The sequence below is a fragment of the Mesoplodon densirostris genome, chromosome 3, assembly GCF_025265405.1.
Source record: "Mesoplodon densirostris isolate mMesDen1 chromosome 3, mMesDen1 primary haplotype, whole genome shotgun sequence".
NCBI lineage: Eukaryota > Metazoa > Chordata > Mammalia > Artiodactyla > Ziphiidae > Mesoplodon > Mesoplodon densirostris.
This window is the reverse complement of record NC_082663.1, coordinates 160,326,074-160,350,954: the sequence shown is the minus strand read 5'-3', so window position 1 is coordinate 160,350,954 and position 24,881 is coordinate 160,326,074.

Below are 24,881 nucleotides of genomic sequence, written 5' to 3'. Positions count from 1 at the left end.
TGGGGAAGGGTTGGTCCAGGAGGCAAGAAAAGTTGGCCTGGATTGCTTTCCCCGATTCAACCTTGAGGCTATTTTCTCTTTGCTCTATGCCACGACATCCAAACTGAAATGCAGTTAGCTGGTGATATCCAAAAGTGAAGCAGGAGGTGGGGATGGGATTGGTTGGGAAAGGCCATGAGGGGAGTTAATAAACGTTCTGTATCTTGTAGGGCTTTGAGTTCATGGCTGTATGCATTCGTCAACACTTATAGCATAGTGTACCTAACATTTGTGCATTTCACTCTATACATAAACCTTATCTCAACAAAAGGAACCATAAACAAATATTGAACTCTAGTTAATGATATGCACATTGAAGTGTTTAGAGGTGACATATGAGACCTAAGCTCAGCTCATCCCCTAATGGAGATAAACCCTAACTCCATGGGGCTCAGCCAGGCCTTCAAGGGCTGACCATGGGCATGGCTGTGGAAGCAAGCATCCTGGACCCTCCTTCCTCCCCCTGCACAGAAAGGACTTTGATGGACAGTGTCTCAAAGGGCAGTTGGATGAAGCTAGCAATAGGGAGAGTGGGTTAAGGCATTTGCACCATGCAAACAAGTGGTACCACCCAAAATATTGGAATCAAACTCATGAGGTGCCTTCTGTGGGGCTGTAAGAAGGTGGAGAAGAAGGCTGGGAGGATCAGGGACACTCAGGTCATGGCAGGCTGCTTTTTCTCACACTGAGTTGGCAGACATTATGGCCCACTATGGCCACGGGATCTCGAGACTGCTTTAGCCCCTTCTCCAGCAGTTTCCAGAAAGCCAATAACAGCAATAGCTGCCATTTATTAAGCACTCACTGTATGCTAAGCTTCACTTCAGCCTGCCGATCTAGGCTTTATTTTTAGCTCCATTTTACAGATGAGCAAAAAGAGGCTCCAGGAGGTGAGGTGCCTTCCCAAAGCCTCACTGCTGGGGAAAGTGTCCTGGACACAAAGCACATCCTCTAAATCAGCTTTTTTTCATGGCAGAAGTTGGACACTGGTGGTCCTCATGCCAAATCCTTTACACATGTGATTTGCTTGACAATTTGTTATGAATTGTTGACACAAAAATCAGAAGACTTCACATACAAATGGGAGGATCTGGTATCACTGAACCTATAATCACCCATGACAATAACAACCAAGTAGGAGAGACCCCCAGCACAGTCCCCAGTACTCCCTGCTGTCTTATCCCTAGCTTCCTAATTCACTTTTCTTCCCAACATTATGAAGCCATGAACAAGAATTCATATGTCAAATCTTTTTGTTTTAAAGTTTGGCAACTATTTTAGATTAAAATTAAAACAACAACAGCAACACTGCAGGCCAAAATAGACAATATCTGTAGGATAGGCACAGCCTGTGGGCCACCAGTGTGCACCTCTGTTTATTTTGTAAACTTGACACAATTTGTAATTACATGTCCACTGGAATGTTGCCTCGCTTATTGTGAGCGCCCCATTAGATTTTAAGGGACCACAACTCCTAATTTCAATGTCTTTTTTGCCAATATTCATTGTGGAGTCTTGGTCAGCTCTATGCCTTTGGGTTCCCACGTGTAAAAAAAGATTAGACTAGGCTGGTCTTTCCAAATTTCCCTGACCAAAATGCTCAAAGGGGCACAGAAAAGGAGCCACAAATGGCTCTTAAATATGTGAACAGGTGCTCAGCCTTCATTCATCCTAAAGAAATGTGCATTAACCTGAGGTGGAGATATTTAAAGGTGATGAGGTGGAGGATGTGAAGAAAGCATTGTTCTCATCTACAGCCGGTGGTGTGCACACTGTTACAGCCTCTCAGAGGCAATAGGACAATGCCCATTCAAATGACACAGGTGCAAACTTTTGACTCAGGCCACTTCTAGAAATGCTTCCTAATTGTGTATGTACGAAGTTATTTATTTCAGCATTGGTTACATTGGCAGATTAGAAGCAACCTAAATGTCCATCAACAGGGGACTGATTAAATATGCTATAGTTCATCTATACAGTAGATTACTATGCAACCATTAAAAAAAAGGAGGGTGAACTTTATCCAGCGGTGTGCTGGTAAATGTATAACAACCAGTTCTCCAACTGGGAGTGGAGACTGGGGGGTGGCCAGATTGTAGCATTAGTCCATGGGGTAAATACCACCATGGCCAGTTTCAAGCTTCTGCTGACATGGGGTTATTGAAATTGGGCTTGAGAAGAGATCCATCCCTGCTGGTTCCAGCACATTACTGCCTTTATTAACTGATATAAAAAGATCTCCAACATGTATTAAATGAAAAAAAAGGAAGATACAGAACAGCATATAGTATGCTATCATTTATGTAAAAAAAAGAAGAGAGGATTATTTATATAAAAAATAGAGAGGAGAGGATAAAGAATATAACGTATACATATACACATACTGGCTTGTACATCACAGATTTCTCTGGAAGAACACACACACATACACACAGCGAACCATTAACTTTGGTGGTGATGGGAACAGGGGCCAAGTGACTGGGGGACACAGTGGATGGAAGCTGTTTATTACCACCCGTTTATACCATGTCAGTTATCGGTGACTCAATGATGTGAGTGTCTTACATATCCAAAACATTTAAGTTAAAAATGTTGCGGGTCACCAGGAAGATTTACTGACACTTATTCCCTGGACTCTCTGGGGAAGGGTCTGATCTGGTATCCTTTGTGTACGGTTGAGGAAATTGGTTTGTAACAAGTTTCTCAGATGATTCCAAAGAGTAGGCAAATACGTGTGGCCCTGCCTAGCCCAACCTTTCCATTTTACGGGGACTGGAAGCCATAGGCCACAGAGAAGGGCCTCACCTCAGGGCACCCAGGGAGTCAGGGGTGAAGGCAGAGCACCCCTAGCCCAGGGGCAGCCCTCAGAGGCCAAGACTGAGACCCAGGGAAAGACGTGATGTGTCTGGGCCCTCACGGCCACAGCCCAGGAGAATTCTACCCAACATACACAAGAGTGCACCACACCCTGTCCTGCCTTCTTGTTCTCCAACCCACATCCTGAACAACCGGGCTCAAACCCACCGGTCAGTGTTAATCAGGATCTTACTCTCAGATGACAATGCTGGCCCAGATGACATGGGGCAGGGCACAAGACAGATCCCTTTTTGTTAGCTCTGGCACATAAAGTATCATCTATTACCTTCCCAGCACTCATCACCAGCTGCTATTTCATGAAGAAGAGAGGTGGGAGTGGGGAGGGGCAGTGAGGGGAAAGAAAGAAAGAAAGAAAAGCCACTTCTTCCCAAAGCGTTTTGCCAGTAACATCTGATACCCTTGGCTGCAACTCGGTCTCTCCGTGTCACCTGTGTCCCTGTACCTGCCTTTTACACACACAGTTAACTGTGTGTTTTCAAACATGGCACATCATCCCTCCATAGGAAACCACCAACTCAGTCCTGAGACAAAGTGAATCAAGTTCTTCGGGTGTTTGTTTCACTTCGATTAACACGAAGACTGGCGTGTATCAGAGGTGCAAATCTCCGAGCGTTATGTGACCACAAACAGGGATGCAGCAGAATGTACACCCCGAATTATGCCTTTAAGTGCTCATTGGAGACTCTTGTAATCATGTTTTATTACTGGTCTCCTTCCCAGCATAATGAACTTTGATGAAATAATGAAACAGCCCTGGCGCCTGAGCAGTCGGGCTGGCGGCCTCATCAGCTAAGACCTCCCATGAGTACAATCGCTCGAGCTGGGCGCCCAGCTCCAGTGGCAGCATCGGGGCGGAAAAGCTGGCACTCCGCCCTCCATTCCCCGCCTCCCGCCTGCTGGGCCTGCCCCCTGAGTCGCAGAAATGCCAAGGCCAATTGGAAATGGGGAACGGGCCAGGAAAGCTGGGGCTCACAGAGCCAGAGAACAGGAGTGCAGGGTAGGAGGTGGGTGCCTTCCATCACCTCCTTCTGTGCAGATGGAGAAACTGAGGCCCGGAGAGGGGAAATGACCCCACCAAGTTCACAGGGTGGCAGAGAAGGGATTAGAAGACAGGTTTCCCATCTCCTAATCCAATGTGTTTCCTCAGCTCCTGCAGGGTTATCTTAACCAGTGATTCCCCAGCCCCACAGAAGCTTTGAGATTCTGTCCTACCCTACTCAGAAGTAGGGTCCTATCCCTGAGATAACGGATTTGGGAGGCCTATTGGTAAAGCCAGGTGTCTGTGCTTCCCCAATAATTCTGAAGGTTGGCCAGATGTGTGTGTGGGGGAGGGTGATTCAGAGGTGATAGGAGATTTGAAGTCCTTGCCAAGTGAAGATAGCTAGTTCTTGCAACTTCAGGTGCAGCCACGTCCCTGCAGCATCACTTGGGACATCTGGGATCAGACTCTGCATTTTAGCACAACCTCCTCCAGTTTGAGAAGCTCTGCTGTATCCCCTCTGTGCAGCCCAGAGTATGGGCTGAAGATCAGACCCCATCATTATAGAGAAACAAGGCCGTTTCTGGGACATAGCAACATCTGCCATGAACAGCTACGGTCCAGATGCCGGGCCCCGCAGGGAGTTTAGATTCTCCCCATTTCACAGATGAGGGAAGTGAAGCTGGTCTTCCAAGGTGATTTTTTTTTTTTTTTGGCCTGCTACCCCTCCCCTATTGCCTGTGTGTGTATAGGAGGAAGGGGTAGCTCATGCAGATTCTCACTGTAAACTACTGTGTTTTCCAGAGATGTATTTGGAGACTTTTCAAGGAGAACCCTGTAAGTCCCTTTGGTATCGATGGAATGAACTTGTTCTTTCAAAAGCACGGGTAGGTAGTTGGAGGTGGTGAAAACTCCTTAGGAAAGAAACCTCATTTCTTTGTGTTATATCATCTATACCTTGATTTTAAATGCACTATAAGCAGTGTGATGAGTTTATATGTGAGGTGATCATTTTTACTTTTTAAATAACTTCACTGAAGCACATTTTACATACCATGTAATTCGCTCATCCCAAGTGTACAATCCAATGATGTTCTAGTAACTTGTGCCCTACCACCATATATCAGTTTTAGGACATTTTCCTCACCCCAATAATATCCCTCATGCATATTTACTGTTAGTCCCTCATGCCCACCCCAGGCAACCCCAATTTTGCCTTCTATCTCTATAAGTTTGTTTTTTTCTGGACACCCATATTAATGGAGTGGTCTCTTGTATCTGGCTTTTTTCACTGAGAGTGATGTTTCTGAGATTCAGCCATGCAGTTGCACACAGCCACAGCCGATTCTTTTTTTTTTTTTCTTTTTTTTTTTTGCGGTACGTGGGCCTCGCGCTGTTGTGGCCTCTCCCGTTGCGGAGCACAGGCTCCGGACGCGCAGGCTCAACGGCCATGGCTCACGGGCCCAGCCGCTCCGCAGCATGTGGGATCTTCCCGGACCGGGGCACGAACCCGTGTCCCCTGCATCGGCAGGCGGGCTCTCAACCACTGCACCACCAGGGAAGCCCAGCCGATTCTTTTTGATTCCTGAATAGCGTTCCATTGTATGGATGTACTACATTTTTGTCTATCGTTATATATGAGTTAATTGTGTCTACAGCCAGGGGAAGATAGTTAACATTCAAAGGACCTTCATCAGGAGTCAAGGCTCCACAGGCACCTCAAATATTCTGAGGTAAATCTGCATCAGATGGTTGGTTGTATAGGATACAGGATATTAAGGGTCATTTTCCTTTAGTGAAACACTGCTCAAGAAATGTGGTGGTCTGGCAGACTCACAGGCACAGCAGTCCTCTCTGTCCAGTGCTTCTTCTCTTAAGTATGGTCTCTGTTTCCTAGCTCCACTGGATGATTGGCTAAATATGCCAGGAGGGTGTGCAGCACCCAGGATGGAGTGAGCCTGTCCTGAATGTACCTGTCAGGACACTAAGGACACAGAATCAAGACCTTACTTTTTTTTTTTTTTTTTTTTTTGCGGTATGCGGGCCTCTCACTGTTGTGGCCTCTCCTGTTGCGGAGCACAGGCTCCAGACGCGCAGGCTCAGCGGCCATGGCTCACGGGCCCAGCTGCTCCGCAGCATGTGGGATCTTCCTGGACTGGGGCACGAACCCGTGTCCCCTGCGTTGGAGGCGGACTCTCAACCACTGCGCCACCAGGGAAGACCAAGACCTCACTATTTTTATAGGAACTGATTCTCATGTGCATCTGTTGTTAGGTGACATTTTTTCCCTTACTTGCTAAGAAATGATGTTCATGTAACAAAACTCTACCTGAGACTTGTTTCCATTATAGCATTACAATCCAGTAGTGAAGCTGTGAGGATGGAAGGGAGAATCCACAGCTCTCACCTCCTTAACCTACCCTCCAAAAGAAACTGACAGTCAGTCATATGAGCTTAGACCATTTTGCCACACTTCCAAGATTATTTACTGAGTGCCTGGGTACTGGGCTGTTGGGCTATACCCCACAGGCTGGCAAGTTTTGTAGTTGCCCAGCCTCGAGACCAAAGAAATAGCCCAGAGGCAGTGACAGAGACATCAGTGGTTTATCGGACAGGGTATCTTACACAAAGGGTCCTGGAGCGACACCCCAGGACATGGCAGCGGTATTTGCTACTTGGGGGAAGGAGGCTACCATTTATAGGGGAGATTGATGTCAAGTGGACTCACCAGTGATCGGGGACTAATTAAACCTTATAATTTAGAAGACTGGATAGTCATGTGAGTGAAGCAGGACCTGGTTGGGCAGGGGATGTACAAAGAGCAAGAGAGCAGCCATCTTGAATGGCCTGGCCATATATGGGTGCTGGATATCAGGGTGTGGGAGACATTACCGTCACCAGCCCCTGAAGTTTGGCATGGACAGGTGACTGGTCCTGGCTAGTAAGAAGTGAGCAGACGTGTCACTTCTAGTCCTCAGAACTACTGCCAGTCTCAAGACTCCACCCCTCCTGCAGGGAGCCCTGAAGCCTGAGCCGAGAAGCCCCCTAAGGTGAAGAAACATCCATCAGCCTGGGTGCCTGAATGATTACCCTGAGCAGAGCCCATGCCCACGTGTGGTGGCTGTGCAGCTCAAGCAATAGAGAAACCTGTATTGCTTTAAATCACTGGAACTGGGAGTTGTGTGTTATTGCAGACTAATCTAGCCTGTCCCAATGGACTGCAAAGATAAGCATGCTCAAGCATGGTCCTTAGACTCAAGAAGCTGGTGGTGAGGGGGGAGGTCAGGAGTTCTTCAGCCCGTTAAAAGAAAAAATGGAGAATCGCAAACTATGATAAATGTATGGTGAGTTCAGAATATACCTGGAAGGCCCTGAAGCTTGTTGAGGGGAGTCAGAGAAAAATAAAATGTGAGTAAAAACTCTCCAAACAAGATTCAGGTTCTCCTTCTGGGGTAACACAAGTGTGATGACCCAGGAGCTCAGAGGTCTTGCTAGGTGTTCACTGAAGCTGGCAGTGTCCCTGTGAGGCATGAAGACCAGTCACTGCACACCTCTGCCCCTCCCCACCCCCAGGTGAGGACACCAGGGCAGCAGGAAGGGCCATGTCTAGCCTGCAGCTGGTGCTTAGGCTCTGGACAGGCCCCTCTCTTTGAGCAGCCCCGTGGCCTAAGAGGTGACCCTGGAGCCCTCTCACACCTAATGCCTCAGGATCCTGGCACTGCCAGTTCTCACTGAGGGAACCAAAGGATCAGGCTGCCAATGTAATAGTTTTAACTACAACGGAAAGTTGTTATTCACACATGTGATATCAATAATACTTTGCCTTTGTACTGTTGAGTTTACAAAACACTTTCTTCACATTAAACGTGCTTTTATGTATATTAGAAACACTCCAGCAGCTTCCCAGAATAAAATGCAAATTCCTTAGCATGGCTGATGAGGCCCTGTAAGATGCCAGCTCCGCCCACCAATCCCATCTGCCCCCTCACTCACATAGCTCCTTGCAATTTCTCACGCCACCCACATTTCCACTCAGAGCCTTTGCACGTGCAGCTCCTTCTGCTAGAACATTCATTCCATATATATTTATAGGAAGGCCCTTTCTTTCCTCCTTTGGCTCAAGCATCCTTTCTTCAAAGAGAAATTTCCTTGCCGCTGGGTTAAGTCGCTATTCCACTTCCCATCATATCCAAATACTTGATATTAGTATCTTGATTACAAGTGCCACCATTTAATGTAAATAATTTACCTCTCTATCATCTGCCTCCCCATCCTGTGAGAGTGGAGACCTATTTCTCTTGTAAACCCAGAACCTGGAATGGTTCATTGGCTTGCCACCCTTTGAGAAGTACCTTATTTCCACTTTTGCTCATGAAGAAAGAGAAGTGAAGTGGTCTGCCCACCATTCTGGGGCTAACAGTTAGTTAGAGGGAGAATGAGATTCCAGATTTTAGCCCCTGAGTCTGTGTTTTTTTCCCCACCCAACTGAGCCAAGCCTCACTGTTCAGTGTCTCGTGCCCTGGGTTTGTTTCATGAAGAACCTCTCTCAAGTGATAGCCACATTTCAACGAGTCTGATGAACTAATTCACTCTAGAAGGTGACTGATTTTCTGCAGCCCTTCCCAGGAGGACTTGGATTTTCATAAAGCAGTGAGGGGAGCAGCCTGACCTCAACATAAGCACGTGGGTCCTGGCCTGATACCACCCACTCTAAGTCTGAATGAAACCACTTCAGCATGAAGGTCATTATCACCTGGAAGCCATTTCACAGGGAATTTCCTCAAATCTGTTCCCAGATCAAGGTAGTGAAGTCCTGGCCTGTCTCAGGCCAGGCTTAGGTGGTCTTTACACCCAGGCCACTCATTCACTGAGGGCCTCAATTCAGATCTATCGGTAAACAAGGCAATAAACATCCATCACATTGGCCTGTAAGAAAAACATGTTCACTTTACAGCTTTAAATTTGTGTCCCATTTTGGGACCACACAATACTTTTGAAACAAACTACTCATTATTTTATGAATAACATAATTACACTGTAACTCTGATTTGTCATTTCTGCCTTTTTAAATAATGCCCAGACTCTCACAAAGAAATCACTCCAATTCTAAGAGGCCCAAAAAGAAAGTGGCAAAGCAGAACATGAAATTATTTGGAATGCCAACTTCCATTCTTTGTGAGGAGTCCTAGAGCATTCTGAGCTGGAGAGGAGGTGTCACTCTTTACAGGAGGTAAGTGACTCCCTAATGGAAAGGGCTTGTCCTAGGTCAGGAGCCCCACAAAGGACCAGGACTAGAACCTGACCTTGATTTAACCATTACAAGGATCCCTGAGATCTCTTTCCTGCAGTTCTTGAGCTCAGCCAGAGGTGAGAACAAAGCTTGGGTTGCTGACCTCCTGCTATCAGTGGGCGGGATCTGAGCACTCTCCGGCTGAGCTCTGGGTACCTGCCTAACTGTCTGTGCTGTCGTCTGCTGCCCGGAGAGAACACCGATAAGAGAGGAGGTTAGGTGACTAATCCTACTCCCTGCACAATGCCAGCACGTAACTCATTGAAGCTTAATGGCTGGATTTAGTCATGAAGGAGACCGGCAGAGTGATGTCAGGAGCGCAGTCCAACTGGTAGATGGAAAAACATGTTCGGTAAGATGCGTAAATGTGTCTGTGTGTAAGAATACAACATATTGTGTGCAGAGGGGCTCAGAAGGGGAAAATCCAGATCTTTCCCCTCTTGTGACCTTGAAGCACAGTTTCATTATTCTCTGAGATACCCCGGGAGGAGTAGGAGTTGGTGGAAGAAAATACCATAATTTTAACCCTTCAGTGCCTCCCCACCTCTATCATGGGACTAAAGCAGAAGATGGACTTCTGTAGCACAAATTAGCCACCAAATTTGAGATATTTGCAGAATCTGGGCAAAATTTCAGCATGAGGTCCCCAAGGACAGGCACCTGGTTTATCTCATTTCCAGTGTATTCTCAGAGTCTGGGAGAGAGCTTGGCACATAGCAGGTGCTCAATAAATATAAGGGAGGAAAAAGGAAAGAAAGGAGGGAAGAAGAAGAAACGGGATAAGAAAGGAAGGAGGAAGGGACATTTAAGTGGGGATGCCCAATCCTTAGAATTAAACTCCAAAAATTAAGGCAGCAGCCAGCTACCTGCAAATATCTAGAACATTGTTGATAATCATAGCAAAGAATTCCAGCTTCAGTTATACTCCATAGATAGGTGGCAGTAGAGAGCAACAGGTAAAATTTTATGAACTCTGAATCAATCCTAACTCTGTCACTGACCTTGGACTAATTTTTTTTTTATCTTTCTCAGCTTCAACTTATCCACTGTATTAGTTTTTCTACTGTCACTGAAAAAAATTACCCAAACTTAGAGATTTAAAACAACACACATTTATTTGCTTACGGTTCCGAAGATCAGAAGTCTGAGGTGAGTTGGTGTCCTTCTGGAGGTTTTAGGGGAGAACCTGTTCTCTTGCTTTTTCCAGCTTCTAGAGGCTGCCTGCGTTCCTTGATGGGTAGCCCTTCATCTCTCCAACCTCTGCTTCTGTTGTCACATCTTTAACTCTGACCCTCCTGTCTCCATCCTATAAGGACCTTTGTGATTACATTGGACCAACCCAGATGATCCAGGGTAATCAATCCATCTCAAGAACCTTGAGTTAATCATATCAGCATCGTCTCCTTTGCCCTATAAGGTAACATATTCACAGGTTCTGGAGCCATTATTCCAACATACACACACACACACACACACACACACACACACACACACACACACAAGATATTACTTCCAGTACACTTTAATCTTCTCTAGATTACTCATAATACCTAATACAATGTAAATGCTATGTAAATAATTGGAAGTCCAACGTAAATGCTGTGTAAATAGTTGCCAATGCAGCCAATTCAAGTTTTGCTTTTGGGGATTTTCTGGATTGTATTTTTTGGAATATTTTCCAACCACAGTCAGTTGAATCTATGGATTCAGAACCCCCAGATACAAACAGCTGACTATACTTCTTACCAGGTCCCAGGATTCTGCATTGTGTCCTGCCTTGAGGACCATACAATTCTAAACATCTTTTCCATGCTGAGAAATGTGATATACTATCAAAAGAATACTTGGACAAAATAAAAATTCCCCACATCTCACTACCCGAGACTAATTCCATTTACTCTTATCCTTCTAGTCTCCCCCAGAGAGCAGATATATTTGACATAGCTACACTCATACTGTACATGCCTTTTTTTTTTTTTTTTTTTTTTTTGCGGTACGCAGGCCTCTCACTGCTGTGGCCTCTCCCGTTGCGGAGCACAGGCTCTGGACACGCAGGCTCAGCAGCCATGGCTCATGGGCCCAGCCACTGCGCGGCATGTGGGATCTTCCCAGACCGGGGCACGAACCCGTGTCCCCTGCATCGGCAGGTGGACTCTCAACCGCTGCGCCACCAGGGAAGCCCCTGTATGTGCCTTTTTATCAGACTTGCTTCTTCACTGCTTCTCATGGACCTATTGGCCTTGTTCCTTGTTATACTATCACAAAGTCATAACAAAGTGTCATTTGCAAAGGGCTCTATCACTATGCACTGTAACTTCATCTGCCGTCCCCTAGAGTTGGACAAGATCAAGGTTACTCTAGTTTGTTTGCTTTTTCATATAATTTTCTTTTTACTGTTTGCAATAAACTTGCTAAGAGTATCTTTATTGAGTTCATAGTAAAAGTGAGATATTACATATTTATATAAATGTATATATTACATATTTATATAATTCATATTTATTATAGAATATATGTGTATAATATATGTATACATTATATGTATATTATATATTTATATAAATATATTAAATAGTTAAACCAATAAAATTATAATGCATATTTATAGATATAAAAATGCTTACTGAGTAAATGAAGGAATGGGCAAATTAGTACATGAATAAGAGAGTCAACATATGTATAATGAATGAATGAATTTAATTAGTAAGCAAATTGCTGAGTCATTCACTTGTTCTTTCTACAAGTATTTGAGCAACTAAGGACAAATACTCAGACAAGAACCCACCCTCATGAAACTTACATTCCAGTGGAGAAGAAGAAAGCATGAGCAAATAAGTAAACAAACAAGGTAATTTCAGACAGTGATAGATCATCTTAAAAAAAAAAAATAACCAGAGAAGAGGGCTAGAGGGGGAGAGGAGAGGTAGGAGGTGAACAGCTGTAGACAAGTGCAAATGCTCCTCTGAGGAGGGCAGCTCCAAGCTGAGACCTGGATGATGAAAGGGAGCCAGTTTGCAAAGGTCCCGGGAAGCGGGGTCTAAAACAGAGACAAAAATAGGTGCAATGGTAACTGAACCAGGAAAGAGCTTGGTGTTCAATAAGCTTGGTCCCAGCACAGTGAGCGAGGGTGAGGATCTTACCCAAACAAGGCTCAGAGGGGCCAGGGCTCAGGTCAGGAAAGCCTTGAAGTGCCAAGGGAAGCTCCCGGAAGGATCTAAGCAGAGAACAGACATGTATACATTACATAAATGAATGAAAAAAATGACTGAATGGGTGAATGAATGAGTGAGTCATTAAGTGTCAGAGACACGAGTGCATAAATGAGTGACTGTGGTTAAGGGAGTGTGGGGTAGGTACTGAGATGCACCATTCACATAGCCCTTCAGGAATAAGGAAGGACTTTTCATTCCAGACACTGGCAGTGCTGCCAGCAGACAGCGCCCAGCTCTCAGCGGAAGAAAGCCACCTTGCCTCCATCATACCCCCTTCCCAGGGCAGCCCATATCTGATGATTGGTCAGCCTCGGGGTATGAGGCCTGGCCCTCTTCACCTGGCTCAGGAGAGCTCTGAAGGCTCATTCCACGTTCAGAACTTCCCCAGGGAGTGCTGAGGGCTCCACTAGACTGCATCACAGTTGATTGTAAAATACTCCATATGAAACCTGCTGTCTGCTTCCCAGGGGACCCAACCTGAGGCAATGTGAGAGAGAGAGAGAGAAAGAAAGAAAGAAAGAAAGAAAGAAAGAAAGAAAGAAAGAAAGAAAGAAAGAAAGAAAGAAAGAAAGAAAGAAGAAAGAAAGAAAGAAAGAAAGAAAGAAAGAAAGAAAGAAAGAAAGAAAGAGAGAAAGGAAGGAAGAAAGAGAGAGGGAGGGAGAAAGAGAGAAAGAAAGAGAGAAAGGAGGGAGGGAGGAAGGAAGGAAGAAAGAAAGAAAGAAGCAAGTGAGGAGCTAAGTGAATGAATAAACAACTCAAATGTGTGGGATTCAGCCCCCTTCCAATTTGCACCTTGCAGATTTGTACAGCATCTGCTGAAAGTCCCTGTCCTAAAATGTCTCCTTAAGTTTCTCCCAAGTGGGAGTTTCACACTCCCTGCAGATCTGCATGTGAAGTTAGCACTTGACTCCGAGAGCTGGGAATGGCCATGGCAGACAGAGTTGTCTGGAGGCCCTGCTGTCTACCCAAACTCGATTTCTCAGCCCTCCAGCTGGCCTGGCTCCCACCCCCAGGAGCCTCCCCTTCTCCCAACACCGTGTGTTGGGAGCACAGCACAGGACGTCCTTTGGGAGACGTTTTTAAAACAAATTTTTGTTTAACCTCCTCTGTGACCCACAGAGTAAATCCATTCCTGAAATATACTCAATTTCTGTTTATTTAAAGAATGTTTGCTTATTTGGTGCTTGCTTGAGTAGAACCAGTGTTATTAGTCACTTCTCTGTGAGCATTAACCTGACATGATTTGCCTGGCATCTTTAATTATCCAGATATTATTTTTTCTCATTTTTCTTCTTATTTGTTTTTCTATGTTGGGGGGAGAGTGCAGGACAGGCAGCTAATACCAACTTGAAGGTCTACTCTCGCTTGATGCTGGTCATTGAGGGTCCAGACTGCACTGTCCAGTATGGTAGCCACCAGCCACATGTGCCCAAGGAACACTTGAAATGTGGCTTGTCCCCATCGAGCTGTGCTGTCAGTGTACCAAGTTTCAAAGAGTTAGTGCAAAAAAAGTACAGGCATACCTTGGAGATATTGCAGGTTTGGTTCCAGACCATTGCAATAAAGAGAGTCACACAAATTCGTTGGTTTCCCAGTGGATATAAAAGCTATGTTTAAGTATGGAGTTTCCTTAAAAAAAACTAAAAATAGAGTTACCATACAATCCAGTAATCCCACTCCTGGACATATATCTGGAGAAAACTCTAATTCAAAAACATACACTGCACCTCAATCTTCAGAGCAGCACTATTTACAATAGCCAAGACATGGAAACAACCTAAATGTCCATCAAGAGAGGAATGGATAAAGAAGGTGGGGTATGTGTATACAATGGAATACTACTCAGCCATAAAGAAAGAATGAAATAATGCCATTAGTGGCAACATGAATGGACCTAGAGATTATCATACTAAGTGAAGTAAGTCAGACAAAGACAAATATCATGTGATATCACTTATATATGGAATCTAAAATATGATACAAATGAACTTATTTATAAAACAGAAACAGACTCACAGACATAGAAAGCAAACTTGTGGTTACCAAGGGGGATATTGGAGGGTGAAGAGATAAAATAGGAGTTTGGGAATAGCAGGTGCACACTACTATATATAAAATAGATAAACAACAAGGACCTACTGTATAGCACAGGGAACTCTCCTCAATATTCTGTAATAACCTAAATGGGAAAAGAATTTGAAAATAATAGATACATGTATATATAAAACTGAATCACTTTGCTGTACACCAGAAACTAACACAACATTGTAAACCTATACTTCAATAAAAAATAAATAAATAAAATAGACAAACCCTTAAGGACAAAAACAAAATATGTTATGTTTACACTATATGGTAGTCTATTAAGTGTGCAATAGCATTATGTCTGAAAAAAAATGTACATACCTTAATTTAAAAATTCTTTATTTCTTAAATGTACTAAACATCATGTAAACCTTCAGTGAGAGGGAGCAGTAACAGCAAAGATCCCTGATCACAGATCACCACAAGAAATATAATGATAATGAAAACCTTTGAAATATTGTGAGAATTACCAAAATGTGACAGAGACACGAAGTGTTGGAAAAATTGCACTGACAGACTTGCTTGACGCAGGGTTGCCACAAACATTCAATTTGTAAAAAACGCAGTATCTGCAAAGCACAATAAGTCAAGTGTGATAAAATGTCTGTCTGTAAACATAAAATATCCTATTCATCCGTCTTTATATCGATGACCTGTTGAAATAGCAATATCTAGGGTACTTTCTGTTAGAGTTTATCATTAAAATTAGTTTACCTGTTTCTTTTGACCTTTTTAATGCGACTACTAGAAAACTGAAGTTACCCTATGTGACTTGTGTTCTATTTTTACTGGCCAGTGCTGACTGACCCCAGGTTCCTGTACCCTGTGCCCTGGTGGAGTGAAGTCTGGAGCAGCACCTTCCCCCTGAACTTGGCTGCCACTGCCTTCACACAGTCGGACTCTCAGAGAGGAAGACTCTCCTCTTCCCCACCAGCCTCTTCCTTTTCTATCTGGGTTTGCCATGTCCTCTGCACACTTCAGACCAACTGTTTGTCTCATTTGCGTTTGCAACGGCTGTGAATTCTCTCTCATTATTTTTGTCGAGCCCTCCTGCTGACGCCCAGCTTGCGCTGCCATTCGAGAGGTGTCAGGGAAGGCAGGGGGTGCAGAGGCCTGCGTTGGTGTTTGTGGGATGCCAGACATTTGGACCGCTGGAAAACTTTTGCACCGACTCTGATTTCTTTCTGCAGCTTCCATCCAGCTGTTTGGCAGTGGGGACCACCGCATCTGCTTGACTTAAGAGTGTGTAGGAAAAGCTGTGTTTATACAACTGCAAACCCCGAGATTGAAAGTAGGCAGGGTATGTTCTTGGAGTCTCCAGTGGCTCACTGGCTTGGACAAATTGTTGGATTCAGACGATCGGGCAGAAATTCATTACTGGAAAGAACACAGCAAGCAGAATAGCTCCAGCCAAACCTAGCCTCTCAAAGTCTATTGGGCAACTTTAAGATTTGCCCTGGCTTTTCATGTGATGGCGCTACTATTTGCAGACATCATCTTTATCCATGACTTTACCCAGAGTCTGATTCACAGATCAGCGGGATTGGCATCTCCCAGGAGCTTGTAGGAGATGTAGAATTTCCCATCCCCTGTATTAGTCAGGGTTCTCCAGAGAAACAGAATAAATATATGTATATACAAGGTATATATATCTTATATAGACAAAATATCTATATATACGTATTTACCTATGCATATATATCTATATCTATACCTCATTCATATGTGTTTATATGGATGACATGTGGAAATAATAATAGGGTATTTTCTGTTAAGTAAAATATATTATTAAACTTAATTTAACTGTTTCTTACATCTTATTAAATTTATAAATTAAAATATATTATTAAAATTAATATATATATTATCTATAGATATCATCTATCTGTGTACCTAACTAGAGAGAGAGAGAGAGAGAGAGAGGAAAAAAAGAGAGAGAGAGAGAGATTTTAAGGAATTGACTCATGCAATTTTGAAGGCTGGCAAGTCCAAAATCTTCAGGGCAGCTTGGCAGACTGGAGACCCAGAGAAGAATCGATGTTGCAGCTCAAGTCCAAAGGTGGTCTAGAGCCAGAATTTCTTCTTCCTCAAGGGACCTCAGTCTTTTCTTTCAAGGCCCTCAGCTGATTGGATGAGGCCCACCCACATGATGGAGGGTACTCTGCTTTACTCAAAGTCCACTGGTTTCACTGTTAATCCCATTTAACACAGACCCTCACAGAGACATATAGACTGGTGTTTCACCAAACAACTGGGAACCTTGGCCTAGCCAAGTGGAGACATAAAATTAACCATCACACCCTCCCACCCTCAACCCTACTGAATCAGCTTCTGCATTTTTTTTTTTTTTTTTTTTTTTTGCGGTAGGCAGGCCTCTCACTGCTGTGGCCTCTCCCATTGCGGAGCACAGGCTCCGGACGCGCAGGCTCAGCGGCCATGGCTCACGGGCCCAGCCGCTCCGCGGCATGTGGGATCTTCCCAGACCGGGGCACGAACCCGTGTCCCCTGCATCGGCAGGTGGACTCTCAACCACTGCGCCACCAGGGAAGCCCAGCTTCTGCATTTTAACAAGCTCCCTGGGAGAGTGTAAGTACATGAAGGTCTGAGAGATACCGCCTTTGAGTTTATCCTGGACATCTCTGAGAGCCCCATCTGGATAAGTGGGGCCCCCTTCCCAGGCCCCTGCCACCTCTGCCATGTCTGGAACTTGGAACCAACACTGTGCAAGGAGGCAGTGAGGTGCTGAGGCCACCACACAGCGAGACACACAGTCCAACATATTGTGATTGGACCCTAGAGAAAACCAAAGGCCCAGAAGTACTTTCTTGTGAGCCCCCAAAACTTCCTGTGAGAAGATCAGGACATAAAAGCAAGAGCCACATCTGTTTCCTTTCCCCCTTTATCCCCAACCCCTGGGGCATAATTTCTGGCACAGATAAAGAGCCAATAAACAGTATTGAATAAATCCATCATCTAAGCTTCGGTTTCCCATCTGTAATCAGCTGACACTCCCCTGGCTGTTGATGGAGAAGCAACCATGTATGAGAAACATGTGGAAGCCCAGGACCCTGAGCTGGACACTTAGTAGATGCTCAGGAAGTCGTAGCTGAGGGTGGTCAGTGCATGTTTGTTGAGTGAATAATGAGATCACGCTTTGGCTTGCAAACACTCCGGGTAAAGCAAGCATCCCGTGCCCTGAGTGCAGAGAGTGGAGCCCTAACTGGGTGCCTTCTTGTGGGATCAGTTACCCCTCCCAGTAGCAAACAGCATGTGCGAGGCTCTGGACATCTCAGACAGTGAAATGCTCTATAGGTGTTATCTCCTGGGAGCCTACAGCAACGCTGGAGGTATGATGATTATTAACATTGCTGTCATGTCACTTTACAGAGAAGCAACACTGAGGCTCAGAAACAGTCAGCACCTTGTGTGAAAACATGCAGCCGATAACAGGATGCAGCCCAATCTGGAAACACTTTTTCCCTAACTTCAATATCTCCTACCATCCCTTCCTCTTTGAAGGGCGGGGCAGGGAGAATACACACACGTGTCTGAGGGTCTGCTGGAGTCTATGCACATGTGCCCACATGTATGGGTGTGGGTGTGGGATGCACAAGAGTAAATATGCGGGCTAGAGGGTGGGGAATGGTTTAATCTCCTCCTCAAAGGGCCAGCAGAAGTCTTGGGTGTCCCTCGAAGTCAAGTTTCTTTCCAGGTCATCAAAGTTGACACTTGGGCAATAACACATGTGTAATTAACTGAACAAATATAATGAATCTGTCTGCAGTGACATGGTAGTTGGTGCTGAATCCTATTAAAGTGCATTTAATTAAAAATGTAGTAAACCTTCGAGCTTCGGAACACACCCTGCCTTTCTTCAAACCCTTCCCCTCCATTAAAGCCTTCGCACTATTAACTATGACTCAGCCTATGACCCTATGGGCATGACTGGGTGAGGTGAAGTGGCTCTTAAATGCCTGAACCAGTATATCACAGGCACTAATGGCTTTCAATCAGAGAGATTAATTCCATTCATTTGGCCCCTCGTTTCAGAAACAGCTGTCACGCTGAGCCTAATTGCTGGAGATGCTTGACGGCCCCGGGAGGTTGGAGCCTCTTAAAGCTGGTTGGTGGTCAACCATCAATTATTTGGGCTACTGTGGCATAGGGATGTGAGGATGCCGAAGATCCACAGACAACCCAGTGGCCCTGGTTTACCACTAGCTTCTGTCTTCAACGTCAGCGGAGTTTCTCCGAACCCAGTAGGTAGTGAGGGGTGTTTGGAAGCTGTCTGGGTTTGGACCCCAACTCTTCCTGCCTGTGGGCCAGACTCCTCCAGCCATGGGGTATTGCAAAGGCGATTTCCCTCCCAGAGTGCCTTTCTCCTTCCTCTTTGCCTATTTTTTTCCTATTCACCTTCCAAATTCTGCCCGAAAGAATGGACAACTAAGGAAATGAGAGGAGTGACCAAGAGTCTCCAAAAGGAGAAAGAGCAAAACCGTACACTTGTGAAGCAGTGGCCCGTTGGAAAAGGGTTTACCCAGGTGTCATCACCCTCATTGGCCCCTGACACCATCCTTTCTCCGGGACAGCCATTCTTGTCCTTTTCCAAAGGACGTTTCCAAGGGGCAGAAAGGGAACATGAAGTTGCTCACTGTCATTGAGAGGGAAGGGGCAAAAAGCCAGGATTCAAACCCCCCAATCTCTTGCCCCATTTTATGCCACCTCTGAGTCATCTCCAGGCACATTGCTTAATCAGCTGCTGACTCATGAAGAGCTGGAAGGACAAGCTTCCTGCCGAGGCAGAAGGAGAGAAGGCTGCTCTCCAAGCAGCACCTGGGGGGAAGGGAGGAGGAGGTGAAGGTAGGCAAAATCTATCTATAATTTGTTCCCTAGAGGGCCAGGGTGGCTGCTTCTGCCACAGGTCCAAGCCTTTCTGGTCGGTGTGAAATGAGAAGGGCTTGCTTTAACTCTCTGCTACCATCTTGAAATCCTTAGTCACTTTTCACAAAGGGCCCCTAGTTTTCATCGTGCACTGGGCCGTGTTTGTTATGTAACAGGTCCTGGTGCTGAGGGCAGGTTTGGGGAGTGAGCCCTGCTCAGTTTCCGTGAAGATGCCCCCAAACTCTCCCCAGTCCTCCCTGATTCTCCAAATGCCTTCCCAGGAAGCCTTTTCCTTGAGACTGTCTTCACTTCCGTCTTCCATGGCAAAGGTGTTTTCCTAGGGTAAAGCGCCCAGCACGTAGCAGATATTCAATGAATGAGAGAGACACGGGGTATACGGTAGCTATGCCAGCATCCTCATGCATCCACTGAACGCTTGCAGACTCCTGAAGCCTTCTGAATTATCAGTCTTTTTTTTTTTTTTTTTTTTTTTTTAGCTCCATGGCAAGTGCATGATCCAGGAAAGCATTTCCAGAACTTTGTTCTGCAGAGCATTTCTCCACTGAACAGAAAGTGCTCTGTGGTCATGTTCGATTCAGAAATACTGCTCACCCTGTCTGCACTAAGAGTGCACATTGGCAGTTTCAAGGCTCTGAGAAGTCCGGCAACAAAGAAACCTTTTTAGTTTGTTGATTCTAGCCTTCCTCAAACTTACATGACTGGAAGGTTTTTTTGTTTTGTTTTGTTTTGTTTTCCTGATACTTACTCACCTCCCATGGAACATTTAGAAGAAAGTTATCTGGTCCTAAAAATGTAGAGATGAATATGTGGGTGAAGGGGCAAGAGATGACAGCAAGAAGAGGAAAATGCATGCTGTGATGGGGAATCTACAACAACTAAATCTGTATCCATATTGCTAACAGAACTGGGCCCAAACTGTGTTGCTTTTGTTTTGATTCTTTCTTTCACTCTGGTCAGATTAAGAATTTACAACAAGACAGTGACTCATTGATGAGGCTGTTTTAGCCACACACACACACACACACACACACACACACACACACACACACACACACACACCCCGGGGTTATTCCAGTAGCAGAGGCCTTAACTCTGTCTGCAGGGTGAGTTGCCCAGGAGACAGGAGAGCAGCAGCTTCAAGGGGGCTGGGGACTTCACACATGCTCATAAACAAATGAGATCACTGTGAACAAAGTAATCAAAGTATCAAATGATACAAACACTTCGGTTAGAGCAAAACGTGAATCATGCTGTGGTTAGACATGCACAGATCAGCTGCAAAGAGCAACCTGATCCCGCTGGGCCTCAGCTCCAAGGACTGGCATGAAACATGGACAGAGCAGTGGCAGGAAGCCTGACTGCACAGCAGCTCTAGAACTGAGCTCTAACAAGGAAGGGCCTCAGCCATCCCAAGTCATACCTCTTCTTGGGAGAATGAAAACCTGGCACTTTCTGAGCAGAGCGGAACTTTAGAGATGGGGATGCTGAGGACTGGGGAGTTGGAAGGGACTTGCTTTGCTAGTTAGGGACAAAACTAGGTCTCAGGTCCAAGTTTGTAAGTTCAGTTTTGAATCTTTGAGGCAGGTGCTGTCAGTCTCCCTCCCAGTCCCCCTCCTCACTCAGCATCGAGATGGTTTCTTCCAGCAAGCACTGGGGACCCTTTTCTGAAGGGCTCCCTCTGGCTGCAGAAGCATGCTGCTCTGCACACAGGCCAGACCAGAAGTGTCAAGAGTGCATCCCTCAAACAATGAGATCAGGAGTTGATGTAACTATCAGTTCCCAAGTGACTCAGGGCTCTGAAGCGTGTTCTACAAAATCTCACAGGGGTCCACTGTGAGGCTGTATTTCAGGTGCCCAGTGCAGTTACCTGTCCATTAATGTGAACTGTGCTGGATCCTGTCCTTTCCCTAGCTCTCTTCTCTGACCCCCAACCATGCTTTCCGGGGATCCTCTTCCAAATACACTGCTTGAACTCAAATCCCTGCCTCAGGGTCAGCTTCTGGGGAAGTCCAACTACAAAAACTTTCTTTTTTCTTACACTAAAATGATTTAAGGAATCTCTGGCCTTGAGACTCTTGCTCCTATGATAAGGAGAATAGAGAGAAGACATCTCAAGTATATGGCTCCTTTGAACAGATAAAAACTGATCTTTCCAATTTTACCCAGTGGTTACAGTAGTTGGCAGGAGATGCTACATTGTCATTCTCTTCTTTAATCCATGGCATTTATTGAACTTCATGCTGGTCAGGCATAGACTGGGCCCTGGGTGTGTAGACTGAGTCAGAACCTTCAAGGCTAGCAGAAGAATGGCGATAGTTATCTACTCATTGATGTATATGTGTTCTTTTATGTAACAGATTTCTATTGAGGACCTATTTTGTACCCAGAATGGCTGGGAATACAGAGGGAAAAAAAACCATCATTTCTGGCTTCAGCTCATCATGCAGTAAAAAAGGAATACTTGAAACAGACAAATACAGTACCTGGACAAGTACCATGTGAAAAGAAACCCATGGTGTCCAGGATCATATAGGAAGAGCTGTACCCAAGTTTGAGGGGTCAGGGATGACAGCTGGTGTAAGAATTTCCATCATGAAACCGTGATCAAGATGCTTATCTTGTTAATTGCTTCAGACTGAGAACATAAACACAAACTCCTTTGAAGCTGCATTGATTTGAGGGAAATGGGAACATTTGACAACGTGTGGATTTTATACAATGATGTCAAAAGTTCCCTCTTACCAGCAATCTAGACTGCATCATAAAATCAGTCAAATGGGAGGGCAAATCACCATTCACTGAGCAATTCTGGGACAACAAGCATGGTGTGGAAGTGTTCTACACATCATCTTCTCTAATCAGTTGATTGGGAATAGCTGCATTTTACAGAGGACTGTGGTAGGCAGTTTTCTAAGATGGTCCAAATCATTCCCTCCTCCTGGTAATCCCCTCCCCTTAAGTGTGGGCTGGACCTAGTAACTTGCTTCTAAGAAATAGAATCTGACAGGACTTTCCTGTTGGTGCAGTGGTTAAGAATCCACCTGCCAATGCAGGGGACATGGGTTCAATCCCTGGTCCGGGAAGATTCCATATGCCGAGAAGCAACTAAGCCCGTGTGCCACAACTACTGAGCCTGTGTGCTAGAGCCCATGAGCCACAACTACTGAAGCCCACAAACCACAACTACTGAAGCCCTTGAGCCTACAGCCCGTGCTCCACAACAAGAGAAGCCACTGCAATGAGAAGCCCACGCGCTGCAACAAAGAGTAGTCCCTGCTCTCAGCAACTAGAGAAAAACCCATGCACAGCAATGAAGACCCAATGCAGCCAAAAATAAGTAAATAAATAAATTTATGAAAAAAAGAACCTGACAAATGTAATGGGATATCAGTGGATTGAATTGGTAATCAGAAACCTCCCATCAAAGAAAAGTCCAGGACCAGATGGCTTCACTGGTGAATTCTACCAAACATTTAAGAAAGAATTAATGCCAATCCTCCACAAACTCTCCAAAAAAAATTGAAGAGCAGGGAACTCTTCCAAATGCATTCTATAAAGACCGCAATGATACCAATAACAGACAAAAACACTATAAGAAAACTACAGGCCAGTATCTCTGATGAACAGTAATACAAAAATCCTCAAGAAATACTAGCAAATAGAATTCAACACACAGTAAAAAGATTACACACAATAACTAAGTGGGATTTATTCCTGAAATGCAAGGATGGTTCAATATTTAAAAAATCAATCATATTAACAAAATGATGGAAAGAAAAATACAAGATCATTGCAAATGATGCAAAAAAATTATTAATAATATTCCACACTCTTTCATGAAAAAAAACAGTTCAACAAACTAGGAATACAAGGAAATCACTTCAACATAATAAAGGTCATAGATGATAACCTCATAGCTAACATGTTACACAGTGATGAAAAACTAGAAGTTTTTCTTCTGAGATTAGGATTGAGAGAAGGATGATGATTTTTGCCAGTTCCATTCCACATAGTACAGGAAGTGCTAGCCTGAACAATCAGGCAAGAAAGAGAAATTTAAAAAACAAAAACAAACAAAAAAAAATGTTCAAATTGGAAAGGAAAAAGGAAAATTATCTCTGTTCATAGATGACATGATATAATATACAGAAAACCCTAAAGATTCCCCCCAAAAAACCTGTTATAACTAATACATGGATTCACACAGTTGCATGTCTGAAGCATGTCTGAAGCATGTCTGGCTCCAAAGTTCCCTTTCTACACCACTGAAATTCTTCCCCCTATAACCTCTTCCTGGGTGAGAAAGCAGTTGAGGGAGACCATACCACATTTCAATATTTTCAATGCATGCATGGTTCCTTGATGTGCAGGAAACTGAAGTATTTTCTTGGTAAATATATATTTTAAAATCTAGAAATACGATATATATGTATATATATATATGTGTATATATATATATATATATATATATATATATATATATATATATATATGGTTATATTCTCTGCGCGTGTGTGCTAAAACCATTTTATCTGATTCAAACAATTTGGAAACTGCCATCACTGTAGGGAATATAATGTCAGACATAGACATCTGAAGCATTCACTTTAAACCAACTCACTCCATCCTTCCAGAACTTAGAAACATCTGAGAGTTTACAATTAGTAGAAAAAAATCAGTGTCTTCCTGATTCCTAGGAGGAAGTTCCACATTTAATAAAGCTAGTTAAAGACTGTAATCTACATTCCAAAGAAAATCCTGTTACTCAGAGGCTTGGCCTTAAAAATCTGGGTTCCAAAATTAGAATGAGGGCGTCCCCCTAATGCCTGACAAATAGAGCCAAGGGCACTGCTGGCCACTGGGCCATCATCAGTCCTAGGTTACTCTCAATAGCAGGGGCAACAAGGCACTTGGTGACATCGTCTGTGAGCTGAGGATAAGGATAAGGATAGCCACCCAGTTCTGAGTACCTCAGATATCCAGGGCTGCAAGTCCACTGCACTTTTGGAAATAATACAGAGTAGTGGTTCGAAGTATGGGCTCTAGAGCTGATGGCCAGAGCTGGAATCCAGGCTCTGCCACTCCCAGATGGGTGACTTTGGCAGGTATTTTGGACTCTCCTTGCCTGTTTCCTTGCCTGTAAAATGGGCTTATAATTGTTACTATCTCATAAGGTAATTTTGAGAATTAAATACCATAAAGCACATAAATCACACAAAACAGTGCCTGGTACAGAGCAAGCAGTCAATAAATGTGTGAATAATACACACCTTCGTTATTTCCTAGAATCAGTACAACAATAATGCTAGCTTGGATTCAGGAATTGGGTTTTCTGTTTTCCAGATGAGGAAATGGAGGCTCAGAGGAGTGAAATGCCTCTTCCAAGGTTACAGAGCCACTGAGGGATGACATGGGGCTCAACTCCAGGTGTGTGTGACTCCAAGGCCAGGGTGATATGTCCACTACCCCAGGCTCAGGTACTGATACACCCCATTCT